This window comes from Cyprinus carpio, chromosome A7 (genome assembly GCF_018340385.1).
Source record: "Cyprinus carpio isolate SPL01 chromosome A7, ASM1834038v1, whole genome shotgun sequence".
NCBI lineage: Eukaryota > Metazoa > Chordata > Actinopteri > Cypriniformes > Cyprinidae > Cyprinus > Cyprinus carpio.
The window spans coordinates 17,064,854-17,078,954 of NC_056578.1; the positions used below are offsets into that span (position 1 = coordinate 17,064,854).

The 14,101-nt window shown below is 38.9% G+C and overlaps 1 pseudogene; it reads right to left on the reverse strand.

Moving 5' to 3' along the window:
* Window positions 1-14,101, reverse strand: part of LOC109054069 — a 94,659-nt pseudogene that overhangs the window by 42,568 nt on the left and 37,990 nt on the right.

A 14,101-nucleotide genomic window follows, 5' to 3' on the forward strand; every position in this document is an offset into this window, starting at 1 on the left:
GTGCCAGTCATAAGTTTTCCGTTTCTAATATCAACAGGTTTTTTTTCTCTTACACCCTTCCACACATACCCAGAATCCTGACCCCATTATCTTAGACCTCTGGGCTGAAGTGCCATCTGGCTGCCTCTTGCCCTCCAATATTCAATCACACTTGTGCTAATAGGGAGTCATTTTTACAAATATGTCAAATACGAAAAGATCCAGCAAGTCGAGACATTATTTGATAGCATCTTAATTAGCTGTGTTGTATGGGGGATTTCAGCTAGATCTGCGAGCCCTGGACCTCACAACGCTGAGGCCAAAAGAGGTCAAATGTTTATTGTTGAATTTTAATAACTGACATTGAGCATGGGGATCAGCCACGTTCTAAAAACCAAATAAGAACATGAACGGTGAATGTGAGGAGGGCAGTGAGTAGCAAACGACTTGGTAGGGGTTCCCCAATCCATAAAGTGAGACAAAACGTTCCTCCCCCAACATACATACAAGATTATATATGGCATGGACACCTTTAAAAACACACAATACAAGTGTAAAATATTAAATGGCTTCTTTTTGAGTACTATTCCCACAGAGTTTTAAAAGCCAATGTTATGATTTTACCACTGTGTATAGGATAAGGTTTAGTGATGACTATTCAAAAAACTTTGACTGCAGAAACGCCACACAATGAATAATGTTCTTTCCATCTACCCTTAGGGTGTCTCATTTATAATCGAGGATCAGATTGACCAAAATTGGTCAAGCAAATAGAACTCACCAGTGTGAATGCTGTAGATTAAATAATTATGCAAACTTAGTAATTAGGGAGATTTAACCAAAACAATCAACCCATTCACAAGAAAAACAGAAACAGAGACACCACTGTTCTTGGCTGAATAACTTTAAACATATTTTCTAATTATTAAAAGACAAATCAGACATTTAAAAAAATTATAATAAATATACAGTGCATTTTAGTCCCAGTTTTAATTAGGGTTCTGCCTTCTCAGTTACACTTCAACAGCATCAAATCATTTTGTACTAATGTAGGTTTATTACATTTAATAATCATCGCTAGGAGACATGAAAACAATTCACTTCTTACTCCCTAATATTTTACCTAAAGATGTAGATGTAGGACTACATTCAAACATTTGGCAAAGTGTGCAGCTCTGTGATGTTGCACAAAATTAAAAGAAATGTTCTGCTTCTTTCAGATGGCAAGCTATAACAACAAAACAAATTAGGCTTGTCCTAAGAAATAAAAAAACTAAAAATAGAATAATACAAATCAATAGAACAACATGAGAATAATACTCATAATTAATAGTTGTAAATGTTTTTAGCATATTTTTCCCTTAAATATCTTGCAGGCACGACTGGGCTTCCAATACTTTGACACCTCTGATATAAACAAAGCATTTACCCTCAATGTCCAAAGCAGCTACAGAGCAGCTGGACAGTTTAGAAGAATTTAGTACGCACAGACTCTGTCAGACAGGGAAAAGGTATTATTGCTCATTTAAAATCATTCTTGTATTGATTGTAGAATGTATCTCTGAAAACAATACTTGTAGTGCACAGGGTGTCTTTGGACAGGACAATCATTGTTTGAAATTAAGCCAAAATGAGTCAGGAAATACATTCACCTTTTCAAGGACTTTTCTACTGTTATCATGCGGCATCATCACCACTCTACAGGCGACACTGTTCAAGAGTGTCTGGCTGGCTAGACAGTCTCTCAGACACTAATCACTAATGATGATGATAATGGAGTAGTAATTGGGTAGGATGCCGGTTTCTACGTGTTCTCTGTCCTGAATCACATTCCCCCATTCACTCAGTAAACCTCTAAACTGCACCACAAAACCTAAAAACCCTACACAAACATACACACAAGGATTAGCATACACCAACCGGGAGAAATCCGCTTTTAAGGTAACCAGACCTAATGGGGCCAGAGACACAGAACATCAAACGATCACAATCGGGAGGACACTCGTCTTTAGTACATAGCTCAATCAGGAGGAGGCAGACAGAAAATGCCAGCTATGGTTCGACAGACAGTGACCTTTAGCCTCGACCCCATGACCTACTGTTCAGTTTAGGAGATTAGGAGACGCGCGGTGTGAGATCTCAGATCACAACACAACATGACTGGGGTTAAGAGGGTGTTTGGGAGATTAATGGTTAAGAGATTTTAATACAAAAGGGTGAGGGTTTGGTCCCTAAACAGAGGTGACCCAGAATTTTAATCCTGCGTTAGTAAGGTTCTTAGTTTGAGGAAAAACATCCTTGATGAAACTACTGTATTTTTAAGGTGCACTATGGAAAAATGTACTGGAGAAACCATATATGTCCAAATTAAACGTCTAATTAGTGACGCAAAGGATATAGCAAATAAACTGTGTAAGTGCCAATACCAATAGAAGATAATTTATGTTTATTCTAAGTGCACACCACCAGTTACAGTATGTTCTGTCCTGTAAACATACAGTTCAAATATTTGGGGTCAAATAAGTTTATGTTTTTGATTTTTATATTTTTTAATTTAAAATAAATGTTCTCAGTTTGAATCAATTTTAAAATGTAATGTTATTTTTCTGTGAAGGAAAATTTGAAATTTTTAGCTGTCTTCAGTGTCACATTATTCTTTTTTTCATGAATAGAAAGTTCAAATGAACATAATTTTTTTTGTAATAGAAGTCTTTCGTAACAAATTTCTTTACTGTCACATGTGATCAATTAAATATGTCCTTGCTGAAAAAAAGTATTAAGAAAAGAAAAGGTGGACAGTCAGATGGATTATGATTGTTTTTGTCATATTTGTGGACTCCATTAATCTTGGAGTTAAAGCCATTTTTAAAAAGTAATGGTTATGTGTATTGTTCTTAGTGTGAACAGGCTTTAAACCAATAACTGAATAACTAGATTGCAGTGGTGATTTTTTTAAATACAGTATAGATTTAGATTTAAATTTAAATTACGATTGGGATGAGCAAGTCACTTAAAAAGTTAATACACAGGCCATTCTAAGCATGAGCAATAGGAACAGCCATACTTGCCTAAATAATAAAGTTCACTCTATGACTTTATATAACAGGTTGCTAAACAGGTCTTTAGTAAATCACTGAGAAATCTAAAAGTGCGGTTTTCACAACTGTTTGTTTTCTACATTTGTGAAATGGACTTCTCTTCTGAGAAATATCATAAAGGGAGATCATACCGAAGCACCATTTCACAAAGCCCGTTTTATTCTGTCCAACAGTCTGCAGAATGGGAATTTAGGGTAGGCCACACTAAACAGCTCGGCGCATCTGGCAACCTCATCAGTAATTCTAAGAACTCATAAACTGACCAGAGATCAGTCAACACTGGGAGAAATTCCTTGAAAAAACACCCACTAGCACCAAGCATGCAATTAATTAGGAAAAAACACACAGAAACTGTTTGGTGCCGATGGAACTTCCTCTCTGAAGTTCAACGGCTACTCTAGGGATAGCCAAAAGACAATGGCGCAGGTTTAGTGATTTCATAACAAAAGAATGAAAGTTAAAAAAAAGAAAGCAGTTCAAAAACAGGTATGTAACTGGCATTCAGACAGCATGATTTGCTAATGAGAACATTTGGATGGGAGGATTATATATATGCAGGTGTGAAATAGTTTAAAGAGCGTTTGCACGCTCTTACCTAAGGTGCAAGTCCTCCGAATATTCAGACAGGCGTAGATGATTCTTTTGAGTTGCGAGTATACTTTAGGCACAAATTCAGAAAATGGCAGCTTCTTTGGAAAAGAATCTGTTTAGAAAAAATGATAAGAGTAAATAAGTAAAGAAATACATTACAGCACAGGGCAGTGTGTTCAGGAGGGTTTCAAATAAGAAATGGTGATTCTTTTTTATTTTTGTAAAACACATGAACTATTCATTAAAGTTTTTGTGAGCTGTAAAGTTGTCTAAATCATTCTTTTGGTGTGGGACTACCTGTCTAGTGGACACTTCTGGGGTGTATTTTAACAGATGCCTTGCCATGTGTACTTCCATTGTAAGTGCTTTAAATGCAATCAAATTTTTTTGCTCAAAAATTAAAATTATTGACAATCTGTAACAAAATGCTGTTGATAGAGCACAAATGCAGAAAACAAAAAGGCAGCTTAACTGCATGAAAAAGGAAACAGCTGCAGTTATCACCAAAGAAAGGTAGCATCCTTTAATTGCTATAACAGTATTGGGCATTAGTTCTTGTGACGTCAATGCGAGAATTCAAATGTGTATGGTTAAGTTCAAGGTATTTCAGGGGATGCTCATGTTAGTAATCAACTTCTTGGACAGCAAGGAGGACATTTGTGTCTTTGTGGAGACTGGAGGGTGTGTAACTGAGAGAAAATCTGTGGGGATAAAAGCTTTCTTATGTGCCTCATGTTCACCTTGCTCGAGCTCTGGATCCTGGAAGGGGAATTGGCATGCTATTCGTTGGTACTCTTCAGGGGATGCCACGGGAATGGGGCTGTAGTTGTCCTGATCCAAAGATTTGCCTAAATCAACCAGAATCTACGTGTGAGGGGGGAAAAAAGACCCCCGCATTCACAGATAAACTGATCATAAACCTGAGGGCAAGAGCAGGATATTAAAGAGACTAAATAATCTAAAAACCATTTCCTGGACTCAAGAGCCGTGTGTCTGTGTTTATGTAACTCATCATAGCAAACACACACAACACATTTCCTTGAATGCTGATCCCCACAGTAATGACATTCTGGCCATTCAAAGACTCCAAAGCATCATTCTTTATAGAGTGAGTCAAGTTTCTCTGACAGGGGAGGAAAAAAACAACGATTCCAGCAAGGTTACAACAACTTTTTCCATGTCATCTGCTCTTAAGACTTCACATTTTTCCCGAACAAATCGTAACTATCTCCCTCCAAGGAGCTTTTAACATTTTTTTCAACAACAAATTGACATTTTTTTGGATTAATAAATGCTCTTTAAAGGGATCCCAGCACAAAAAGAAAACATTTGTCTTTCAAGCAATTATGATTAATCATATGGGGGTAATTGATCAGTGACTGATTTTAGATGGTTTGGGTCTGACAAAATTTCCCTGTCCTTCTACTGTCCTCCAATACACAACCTCTGCAAAAATAAATCTCTGAGCACACTACAGGTATCAGATTGAGTCAATTTCCTTAACAATGGTAGTTTGATTATTAGAGCATTGAAAGTGGATTATTTCATTTAAAAAATGGATGTGTGGGTTACAGAGTATTGAAATAAAGAACAGAACAAATGACTTATACAGTAAACATAGCAATCTGATTTACATTGGAACAGAACGAAGCCTTACATTTGTGACATAACCCTATTAGTGTAATTACTTCAGCTATGGATTTCTCAAGGGTCATAAGGTGATAACCAAGCCATAAGTTTTCCTTTCTCAAATGAGAAACTGAGGGATAGAGATGCAGAAAAAAACAGAGAGACAGAAAAGGGACAAAAAGGGAGAGAGAAGTCAGAAAGCACCTGAAGGACTGGTTCCACCACTTTTTCCAGCAGGATCTCCCCATACTGATCCCTCATCTCCAGCAACATATCAAACAACTGGTTTACTGAAAACCATAACCCTGCAGTGAGACGGAGGGAGAAGAGGTGGATAATGTCCATCTCAGTTTGAAAACAGACAAGCAAATTAATGCAACTTTTTGCAGAAAACAGGATTAGAAATGGGTTTTTATACATTTGAAACTTGATTATATTATGATTAATTTTTTTGGAAATAAAACAACAAACCACTTTTCAAAATGTCTATTCAATGCTTTATTTGTCTGTCACAATACTGTTTTTTTGTTAAATTATATTCACTTTTCTCAGAAAATATATTGCAGTATGTGATTATTTATATCATGTCAAGTAATCAACATTTGTAATTTGAAAAATCCTATCCAATGACTCCCCAAGTTCTAAAAATGTTATCATCAGGTACTACTCCACTCACCTGCAAGTGTGTCTGCAAACAGCACTATAAGATTCTTCAGATCTAAAATCAGGTCTGGATCAGTGCCAATAAGACTATGGAGACATGAGAGAAAAGAGCTGATGGATTACAGCAGAAGCAGAGGAAGCCACAGCACAGGGCCCCCCCCCCCATTTTAGTATAAATACTGGTATAATAAAAACAAGAAAAGATATCTTTTATGCCAGCATATAACTGTACTAAGGTTTCCCAGATGAGTATCTGACAACAGAGCTGTTCAGTGTAGTCCTAAAACACCGAAGAGCTTAGAGTTCTCTCTCTGAAATTGAATGAATATTGTTTTTAGAATAGTGTTTCTAAATTTTTTAGTAAAATAATGTCTGCAGTTTGTGAACTACATAAAGCACAACAAACTCCACAAAGATGTGTTGTTAGTACGTTACTCTGACAGCTACAAGCAGTACCTTTTGCAGGGAACTGGCAACTTAAATTTTTAATTTTTAACTGTTTCAAACTTTCACATGTGAGGTACATCGTGATAATTTTACACCTAGATGTTTACAAATTTGGGGTCTGTAAATTTTTTTTTTTAAATAATCTCTTTTATGGTAACACTTACAATAAGGTTCATTTATTTAACATTAGTAACTACTTTAACATGAACTAAGCCTATGAACAATACTTCTACAGCATTTCATTAATCTACAGTAGTTAATGCTAATTTCAGCCATTTACTAATGTATTATTAAAACAGCTATTTGGTTGAATTGTAATAATGTTTTACAAAATTACTCATACAACACAATAAAAAACCAAATAAACCCAAACTTCTGAAGCATAATACAATTATAACAGAAACATTTTTAAAAATCTTACCCACCACCAACTTTCGAATGGTAGTGTATGTGTAAATATAATAACATAAAATACAAAATGTGAAATTATCTTCAGTAATGGTAACACACGACACCTTATTGTACTAGAAAAACCGACTATCCTAAAAACCGATCTAGAAACTTAGAGGGAAGCCATTAGCCGTCTAGGGCTGGCCATAAAAATAATGTCTGGTTGAACAGCTGCTACTGCTTGTCTTGACTCAAGTGTGTGTTAGGTGTGTAGCTGTGCAAACATACTGAATGCGTAACTGCAAGGCCCGCAAATGTGTCTTGAAAGGGGGCCAGCACTCCCACAATTCTTCCACGTAAGCCCCTGTTAACCAGGCGCCCTGGTGTGCTAGTGTGCAAGATGCTGGTCCCTCACACTACAAAAAAACTACAGGGACACATACAGGGGAAAGACAAAAACTTAAAGAATGTCGGATAAGGGTATGAAAGACAAACATGCTGAGGAGTACAATTATTTAAAGATCATAGGAGAAGCATTGTACTACATCAATAATAACCCAAATGGGACACAATGAGGCTTTTCTAACACACAAATCAATACAGAAAGTCAATCGCGAACATCCCAAGCAAAGCATTCCTGAAATAAACCCAGACATCCTATCTGTGTGACGTGCCCTATTCTTTTTTCATGATTCCACTTTAAGATGTTTGCGAAAAGCAATAAGCCCTTTTTCCGTTTTTCTTCCCCACGATAATTCCCATCAGACCACTATTCAGAATAACACCCATCTGCCACTCCACATCCCCAGACAACCAGAATATCTAAAACTAAGAGGTGTTTTTCTGCTCAGCACTAGGATGGAGAATCTATGGAGAACAAGCTAGAGGATGGGGAGGGGGAGCGTAAGCAGGACAGTTTGGCTAGAATTAGAGGTTCGAATCCGTCTGACTGAGTGGATGGAATTTTGCCACCAGACAAAAGCTTCGGGCTGTTTTAATTCTCTTATAATAGTAACAATCGTGACATCTTGCTACGACATGATAAAATTGCCATTTCAGATAATTTGGCCATGGCTTGGCACATGTATTATTCACAAACTCAATTGCAACCGCTTGCTCCCCCTCTACGTCGGCTATGTTAAGCAGCCGGGGCTTGGCGGTGAAGGGCAATACGGGCTCGTGACGATACTTGGATTGAAGTAGACGTGAGGTTGTGCCTATGGGCGTAATATCGAGTCGCGTCCCGTCCCAGGTGGAGCATAGATGGCAGGCTAACAAGCAGGACCGTTATCATTGGCTGGGTCCACCACCGTCAGAACTGGTACAATACAGGAAAAGCCACATACAGTTCATTGTTCGAACATCTCAGTTAACATGAGCTATAAGGGGTGTCCACTATTCACAACTAATTTTTTTTAAAGTTGACTCGGTTTCCAACGCGTTCATGGTCCATTTTTTAGGTTCCGATAATACTTTCTGAGTTGGGAGTCTCGCTATATGGGAGTGTAGCGTGATGCATATAACCGAGATGATGCCCACAGGATCGGACGAGAGCGGAGTCCAAAAAACGGACGGCGCGCGATTGAATGTGAGTTTTCTGACAGTCGTCGGGCTCAGCCAATAACAATATGCAGATTTAATATCACCTTTCCATTTCGGTCGGATAGTTGCTCATCATCGTGATTCGTTCGTATTGCACAGTTCAAATGGGGTATGGCAGGGGTCAGTCTTTCGACCCGTTAGGGCGCCGCTTGCGTGAAGCCCTAGCTCTCCTGTGATTGGTTTCACCGTGGGCGTTGCGGGACCCCATAGTCTCTCTGTGAAGAGCCGTGGCGTTGTACATTGTGGCAGTCGATCAGCGTAGGTGAAGGTCGGAAATACGCAATATGCAGCCTGAATATGTCGGACTAACTATAGGCGATCTGTATTTGTTAAGACCGCCAGTTTATCGGTTCAGTAGTGACTACAGCCAAACAGACTCAAGGCTATTATTTTATCATATCCTTACCAGCGTATGCCTGATTCAGTGTTGGAGCGGTACATCTGGTCCAAGATATAACAGGATTACTGGATTCCATCTTGTCAAATCAGCCAGCAAGCCGTGAATAGCCAATATTGAGGATTCTAATTTACTAAAGACGTCTACATCAGTTTCAAGCTGTACAGAGTCATTTCTTTATTTTGGGAGACAATTAACTTTATCTTATCGCCGCATCTTTCAGCTGTTACAACTTTGCAGACTCGTTACATTCACATACATTACAATTACAAACTGCATGAAAAGCAATATTGGAAATGGGTGCATATAATGGGCCGCACTTTAATGCGGGGTTATTTTTTCCTTTACTCAGGAAATAAACTAGATTACATCAAAACAATTTTTTAAATTTGTGCTCAGAATGTAATTATTCTTTGAAAGAAGGTCACTTCTTATTACTAAATATTAATGCCCCCCCCCCCCACGTCATATACTGACCAAATAAAAAATATGTCTTCGACACTTAACATACACTACAGGTCCACAAGTTTTGGTGGCCTGTAATAGCTTTTTAAATATTTAAATATTTTGCAAAGAAAGTCAGTCAAAACAGTTTAAAAACAGTTTTTTTTTTTACAACACTAGAATAACTTTTTACGATTTTAATCATTTTAAAGTAGTTCTTATTATATCAATGCGTTGAAAACAGCTCAGCGATCCCTCCACTTAATATACTAGTGTGAACTAGTTGAAATAGAAGACTTGCGTAAGATTGTAAATTATAACTTTAACTGGTCACTTTTGATAATTTTATTAATTCCTTGCTGAATACAAGTATGATTCTGTAGTATGATTTTTTTTTTTTACTAACCTCAAGCTTATGAATGATACTGTATACATTAAGCATTTTGTAATGAAATTAACTGCACAGATACTAAAAAAAAAACTAGAATGAAATTTTTGAAAAATATGTACAACTTAGCTCTGCTATAAGGAAAACTTATGTTTTCAACAACTGCGTGCTATTCTAACTGGAACTATGTTTCCACATCCTTTTTCAATGGTTGTTCAAGTCAATGAAAACTATATATGAACACCACCACACTAAAAGTCCACATATGAATTTTCAGGCCCTAAATTAACTATACATATCAAGTTCCTTGTATGCATCCATCTCAAAAACTTACGTTATGGAATGATAATGGCTTACCTCATAGTTCCTGGTAATTTATGTGAGGTGATGTTAGTGATTGGGGGTGGTGCAGTGAATATGATTGAAGGTCAGACAGACAGTCAGGACAAAAGCATGTGATGGAGCAGCGTTCCACCATGTTAAGAGTGAGGCTGCAAGCCACTAGTCGGCCTGTTTTCGCCGCTCTGCTTCCTTGTAGTAGTTCTCCAAATGTGTCCCGGCGGCACCCGAGCGATAAAGAAAAAACAAACAGAATACACCATCTAAACACCTAAGTGAGAATAACGGCTATTTACTAAAAGACATGCTCATTTTGCCCTCTGTGACCACTGCAATACCTAGTCATCTAAGGCTTGCATAATTACACAAAAAAACCACACCAAAAAACCCTTAAGATGATTGGAGGAATAAGAGCGCGGAAGGAAATGTGACAGAGAAGCAGTTACACAGAAAAACAAATCTCATGCTTAACTTCAAATGAGAGCATATCGGGTACTCCTACTCATAATACTCATAGTCCATGATAAGAATACAGCCGCAGCAGAGGCTTGGCAGTCTAAAAAACAAAGGGCCTCATTCGACCACTTAAAGACTTGATCCTTTTATCAGAGTGTCACTGTCCACTCTCACTACGGACTGCTATCAAAGTCTATTAAGGGCCATGAACAACAAACACATGCACACATGGTCCTCCTCAGAAACAGCGAGCACAGAAAACAAAAAACAGTAACGCACAGAGTGACAGAGATAAAGACAGAAAACAGACGGATTATCACTACTTCCGGTCAGAGGCCTATGAATTTATCTAGCCAGAGCGGTTGAGGACTTGTAACCTCTTTAAACAAACATAGCCAAAAACAGCAACAAGACTTGACCACACAGAACGAAGTTATCTAAATAAAAAAAGTGCTATACAAGCTATGGTAGAACGATCTATGTCGAGCCTTTTTGCATGTCGTTCTGCAGACTAATAGAGGTAGCTTGTACTTTTCTAAACTGGTGAAACCACAGCTAGATAGAGGCCTCGACTGCTGAGAAGCCAACAGGCAAACATAAACTCGTCTTATGAGTGAGGGTTCCAAATTATCAGTGTTTACATTGCTAAATGCTAGTAGATAACATGCATCGCTATAAACAAATTCATATCACACGAGAAATAAAAAAGATTATAAAAGAATTAAATGCTGCTCAAGCGATAGGAGAGCCCTCACTTCGAGTTTTCTGAATTAGAGCTGTAGTCTATTACAACACTGTCATATTTAGCTGCATGCTTCGTAGGTGCAGTTAATACAGCCATTTTTGTTTTTCATCATCAATCATTTAGGTTACCATACGTCAATATAGCGTTAACCAAGACTCATCCAAAGTGTACATGCTCTTTTCTGTGGCGGAAGAGAATCGGGCTTTGAGGAAATAAGAATGGAAGCGAGAAAAAAAATATGAGGGCACAGCATTGCCGAAACCAGCCATTAATCACATTTTGAAAAAGACCATGAACTTAGACCAACCTTAAAACAGTTAATAACCAGCGAGCGATCGACCCAGAATATAGATTACTGCATTGACCAACAGACACAGAGACTTCCGACACAAGCACAATGAAGCTGATAGAAGGCGAAAACCATTCAGCTGAGGAACATTAAGAAGGAACATGATATAAGATAAGAACGTAACTTGCCTCAAAACAATAGTGCCCGCATTTTTCTCACACAAAAGAGGCAGCTGGGAAGTCGGAGTTCTTTCCTTTGTGTAAGCAAGCTGGTTCGTTCATCAAGCTCTTATTACTTGCGTAGGCGAAGGAAATTCAGAAGCCCACTCCCTTATGGATGATACAAGAAGCCCACTATCTAGGATGCCCCCGAAAGGAATCGCGCCCATAGGTGATGTTCGCATCTTCTGTGGCTTATTCAAGCTCTTCTGGGGATGTAAAAGGAGAAGTAGGGTAGAGGTGGAGTACAGAAAGTAGGTATGGACAGGCCTGTCCAGTTGCGGTGGTCTCGTTTTCCCGGGCGTCTCTGTTGTCAACTGGCCCCATTCACAACCAGTCGTGGTGTCCACTGACCAGAACTGTCAAAGAACCTGAGAAAGCTGTTCAGACCTTATGTTCCCTCAGATAGTTAAAGAGAAGGCGTTTGAGCTAAGAAGGAAGGAGCGCGTACAGAGACAGTCAGTAACAGGGAAAAAGTTAACAGCAACTGAATCCTATACTTAGAAGTTAACCAGCTCCAGATAAATGGGACTGGCTAACGGTGCCTTGCCCCTTGAATGACAGTGATGAAGAAATTAATATAAATGTATCCTGCCGCTTAAATCAAACCACCTAATACATTCCTAATAAAAATGTCCAAACATGGACTATGTGACAGAAAACCAAAAACCAAAAAGTAAGGATATAGAGAAAACCACAGTGGAATTAAGAGAACAAACTGTAGCACCCCTCTGAGATCTCATCAGCTGCCTCTGATTCTCTGATACAGGTAGCGCCATTAAATTCTCAGCGGCTCTTGCACTTGAGGTTCAGACTGTTTCAAAAGGAACATTAAAAGCCCATTTCGTCTGTGCCTGTTTTCCATGGCAAATGCAAAAAACAATAAGCATTTCGATGCCGTAAGTAGCCAAGACCGTTGAGACAGAGGGGCGTTCACACTTTCAACAATCCATGCTTCCTCTTTTCTCTGTTTTCTCATTGATCTTATAATGCCCAATAACACTGTTACTCTTGTTTAATATACCACAACTCCAGATTGCGATAATGTTATTTCCTCTGCTCTCGTCTTGCAACTTTATTATCTTCAAGATTCATAAAAAGCTCAAGTGTTATGATGGACAGATGCTGAAGAAAAAAAGGGTTACACATTGTCTTCAGTTAAGTTATGTCTAGCCAAACTTGCACCAGTAGAATCAGGCTGTAACCTCTAACTGCCGAACCATGACCTCTTCCTCATGACCTGTCCGTTTTCTCTGTTCCTTATTCTTTCCATACCCTTGGCCTTGACTTTATAAAACCCGGAGTATTAACGGTACACTAGCTCTCCCTCCGCTGGAGCCAGCCTCCACACTTAGAGTTCCAGTGTGCCTTCCAGTGTACATCATCCAGCAACACAACGATTTCAACACAAGCGTACAAAAAAGGGATGCAGAGGACACCCGTGCGCCGGCGTCACAAGCCCTCTGAGTATGAAGGAAACCCAAGGGGAAAACCCACTGAGCGTCTCTGCCGAGTTCTCAACTCGGGCCATCTGGGAGTTTGCAGCCAGTTCAGAAGTGCACGAGCTAGACCACAAAAAGGGCACGCTGTACAGTAGTACAAGAAACCAAGGGTCAGGACAACAATTTTTGTATTTGACAGGTCATTGTTTATTGGTCATGGTCTCCCACAGGGAGAAACAAAACGACAGTATCTCCGATTAGAATCATAGTGCAAGAAATAAGGACACATTCTAGCAATAGCAAACAATAATGAAAGCACAGTGCAATAGACATTATCTTTGCAGCGTTTTGTCAAATTAAACTAGCAACAATGAGAGTCGACTGCAGCAAGGATTTGTTGCACATGAGGTAAAGACGCACATGCACAGTGCTAATAATAAACATTAAATAGTAGGTCATTAAAGTAGAGGTAGTGCAGAGTATTTGTTTGGAGGGAGAGTTAATATATTCATTCAATGAGGTCCTTGGTTGGGCCCAACAAGGAGACAAGCGATAAAAAGATGAGGGCAGTTGGCATACAACCACAGCTGTTAAGTAACCTGATCAACCTGAGGAAAAGAAGAAAAACTGTTTCTCAGTCTTGTAGATCGTGCGGCGAACACTTCAGAGATGTTTTCCAGAGGGGAGTATGCAAGAACAGTTCAGCAATTGGCGTGGAGTACTTCTTATTCTTCTTCATAATTCCTGATGTCACCTTGTAAATGTCCCTCCATAGATTGGGAGGAATGGATGGCAATGATGTTCTGAGCAGACCTTTACCACCGCTCTGAAGTGCCCCGCTCTGCTCACGCGGGTCTGAACAACTGCCAAACCAGACTGTGATATTACGAGATCAGGAATGCTCTCCACAAAAGTTGATCATGATGATGTTACCTCATGCCAGCTGTTTTTGTGTTGGACGGAAGTTGAGGCGCTACTCAGAAA